The sequence below is a fragment of the Mesoplodon mirus genome (assembly GCF_964341445.2).
Source record: "Mesoplodon mirus genome assembly, chromosome: 5".
In the NCBI taxonomy this organism is placed as follows: Eukaryota; Metazoa; Chordata; class Mammalia; order Artiodactyla; family Ziphiidae; genus Mesoplodon; species Mesoplodon mirus.
In genome coordinates, this window is record NC_138980.1 from 23,420,915 (window position 1) to 23,425,346 (window position 4,432).

A 4,432-nucleotide genomic window follows, 5' to 3' on the forward strand; every position below is an offset into this window, starting at 1 on the left:
AACTTAAAGCTCAAAATTCAGTCATTTTTAGCATATTCACAGATATGTGCACTCATCACCACTCAATTTTAGAGCATTTTCATCACCTCAAAAAGAAACCCCATACCCTTTAGCAATCACTCCACATCTTCCCACCATCCCCTACCAGCCCTGAGCCATCATTAATATACTTTCTGTCACTCTCTTTTCTTTCATATGAATGGAATCTTATAATATATGGCCTTTTGTGACTGGCTACTTTCCTTAGCATAATGTTTTCAAGGTTCACCCATGTTGCAGTGTGTATTAGTACTTCAATGCTTTGTTTTGTTTTGTTTGTTTTTTTTTGGTGTACATGGCCCTCTCACTGTTGTGGCCTCTCCCGTTGTGGAGCACAGGCTCTGGACCCGCAGGCTCAGCGGCCATGGCTCACGGGCCTAGCCGCTCCGCGGCATGTGGGATCTTCCCGGACCGGGGCACGAACCCATGTCCCCTGCATCGGCAGGCGGAGTCACAACCACTGCGCCACCTGGGATGCCCCCTTCAATGCTTTTTATTGCCAGATAATATTCCATTGTATGGATATGCCACATTTTGTTCATTATTCATCAGCTGATGGACATCTGCATTATTTCCACCTTCTGGGTATTATGAATAACACTGGTGAGAACATTCATGAACAAGTTCTTATGTGAACATGTGTTCATTTCTCTTGGATATATACCTAGAAGTAGAATTACTAGGCCATATGGTCATGTGGTAACTCCATATTTAACATTTAGATGCTATCAGACTGTACCATTTTAATTCTCTCAGCAGTGGACAAGGGTTCCAGTTTGTACATGTCTCACTAGACTAGTTATTCTCTAACTTTTTGATTTTAGCCATCCTAGGGGCTGTGATATCATACCTTATTATGGTTTTAATTTGCATTTCCTTGAAAATGAAAGACTTCCTAACTTTTTAATTCATTTTTTTCCTCATTCTTTATCCAATGTGTCCTTTCTTTAGCTTTTAACACAATTCTTGACACAACTCAGTTCTCTCCCCTTATATGGTACCTGAGATCTGCTGCTCACCCCAGGTTCTGTTCCTGAATCTCTGGCCTCTTTTTCTCAGTCTCCTTCACTGTCTCTTACACCCACCCCATAAACTCTGCTGCCCCCCAGGAATCCATCCTCACCCATGCCCATGTCCCTCCATTGTCCGTCCACTGACCCTGTCCCTGCCTGTGCCTCCAACCATCACCCAGATGGAACTTTGGAATGTATATACTTCCCAGGTCTTAATACCAAATTTACTTTTAAATTAGTTTTAATAAGAAACCCAATTAAAAGTTCAATCAAATATTAATAAAACGTTCATGGCTAAGATGCACAGAAAATATTATAAACTATAATTAGTGATATGATCCCTTCATCAAGCTATCAGTTAAAAATAGGTACATAGATAACATTATATATTAAAAGAAATCCCCAGATAAAAGAACATTAAGTTGTATCGTACTGTTTTCTCAGTGTCTTTGTGGTCCAAGAAGGCAATTCATGCTCTAGCCCAGGAGTCAGTAAACTTTGCTTAAAGAGCCAGATATTCGATATTTTAGGCTTTGCTGGCTATATGGTCTCTGTCATAACTTATCACTCCATCTTTGTAATACAAAAGCAGTTATACACAATATGTAAGTAAATAAGCAAGGCTGATTTCCAATAAAGCCTTGTTTCTAGAACAGCCAGCCAGCCCACGGGTTGTGGATTCCTGCTCTAGCGGATGTGATGACATCTGCATCACAGCCAGCAGGAGGAGGAAGGAGAATAGAAATGTATACCTTCAACATTTAGGAACATTTCTACTTACTTATCATTGCCTGAAATTTGTTCACAAGGCCTTACCAATCTGCAACAGAGTTGGCAAAATAGAGTCTTTAGTCTGACTATCAGCTGCTAAATATTGGGGAGGAGAACTATTACTGAGGAAGTAGGAAAGAGTAGATTTAGGGACAATTAGCATTCCCTGCATCAGTAAGCTATTTTTATGGGAGAAAGACACGTACTATATGACCTCACATGTAGAATGTTTAAAAAAAAACAACAGAGTTCATCGATACAGAGAACAGATTGGAGGTTGCCAGAGGTGAAGGTGGGGTGAGAGGTGGGGAGGGGGAAACACAGTGTGGGGGGAAGGCCAACATAGGTGAAGAAGTCAAAAGGCACAAACTTCCAATTATAAAATAGATAGGTCATGGAGATGTAACATACAGCATGGTGACTCTAGTTATTAATACTGTATTGCATATTTGAAAGTTGCTAAGAAAATAGATCTTAAAAGTTTTATGACACAAACACAAATGTGTAACAACATATGGTGATGGATGTTAACTAGACTTCTTGTGATCATTTTGCAATATATACAAATATCAAATCATTACATTGTGCACCTGAAACTAATATAATATTATATGTCAATTATACCTCAATAACTTAAAAAATGAATATCAGGTAAAAGGGAAAATGAACCCCTACCATCAGAACATTCCACTATAGCTCCTGAAAATTAATATAATATTACTATTCCTAGGTTCATTTTACATTGGAATAAAATGAGAACATGTATCTTTAATTAAAAAAAATATTATTCTTATGTTGATCTAATTTTTCTGAAAAGTCTCTCTGGTAAACTTTCCCCAGCTTGGGATTGGCTTAAGAAAACAGAAGTTATGGAAACATATGGTCACTGAAGACAACTAATCCCAATCTACATGGCACATGAAGACATGAACAAAAGAATCAGCATTAACAGAATTCTTGGCCAAAAGCAGCCACATTTCTTATTTAAGAAAAATAATATGAAAGTGACATAATGCAACTTCACATTAAGGATGTTAACCAAGAATGGGACCCATCCCTTCACTAGATGCAGATATGGCTCCTAATATTCTAGTTGGGAAGCCTACACCTCATTCTTGCGGTTATATTTTGCAGTTCTGTCATCTATTTTTCTCCACAAAATACTCTCTACCCTATAAGAAAGAGAACAAAAATAAGGAAAAGTGAGCTGTTGGCTCAAAAAGGTAGCTTCAACCTGATTGAGACCAAGAAGACCTAAAGTTGTCACCAGCCAGCTCAAAAGCTTCTCTCAGGAGCTTCCATTCACTGAATTCCTTAACTCCCCGTCTGAACTATCCTATCCCTAAATCTCTCAGAATGCCACCGCTTCCATAGGTACCTAAGAGCCTGAGTTCCCTGTGATTCAGCTCAAAATATGACACTACCCTCACCCTCCTTCTCAGCTGTTTAAAAAGGCAATACTTATAACAAAGCAGGGAAGGGGGAAGAGGAGCAGGGAGAAAAAAAGAATATAGATCTACCACAGCAAAAAGGATGCAAAAAAAGGCCAGTTTTCCCATCACCCTTGTAAAATATCTTCATGCATTACCATGACATATCCCTCCCCCTTCATTAAACACACACACACACACGGAGGAGGGGGCTGTAGCTACCACCTCTTTATCATTCCCCAAAGAATCCACCTCTGTATTAGACACATAACCAGAATTGTGTGTTAGTGAATATGTTCATGCACAAACCTATTCAATCTTCTTATGTCTAGGTAAAGATCTCCAGTGACCCATCTGCTCTTTTACATGCCTACACTCCCATGTTAAAAAGGTATTATGCCCCCGAATGGTAAACACATATCACCTTTCCCTTGAACAAGTCACCTATGGTAACTCTCCCCAGTGTTGCCCTATTCCCAAGGTCATGTCTCAGATACAGAAAAGAACTTTTCAGATCACTTTTGATGGCCCTCAGACAGCTATCTTGTGGTGCTCCTTGGACTGATGAATTAGCCTGCAGCAATGTGAAAGGGGGTAAGACAGTGAGACAAGATTTATGAGTTCCAGGTTTCTCTAGTATGACTCAAGTAATTCCCAAGACCAAATTATAGGCTATTGTGTGATGTCTCCACCATGAAAGGCATTTGTAAATATTTAGGCTGGTTTTATACAACAAAGAATTATTAACATGAAAGCATAATAATGGCATGTAATATATACATTCTCAGATTATGTAGATAACGGAAAGGTTTTTTTTTTTCATTTTAAATTGTGAGATATAATGCATGCACAGAAAAGAATATATTGAAAAGTAGAAGCAAGGTTTTTGAAATATTTGGGGTTTTTAAGTTGTAACAGATATGTTCATTTTAAAGCAAGGTATATTTTTTTGCCTATTGACTTGGAAAACATAAAAAAATATCATCTTGTGATATAAAGTTTTTGGGGTATGTATCAGAAAGTCTTAAAAAATGTGTACACACTTCTAGTGGAATTCCACTTCCAGGAAGTTATCCCAAGGAAATAATCTGACCAATGTATAATTATTTAGTTACAGGGATTATTGCTATGTTTTTAAAAAATCATATTCCCAAATTGGAAAAAAAATGTATCACAGAA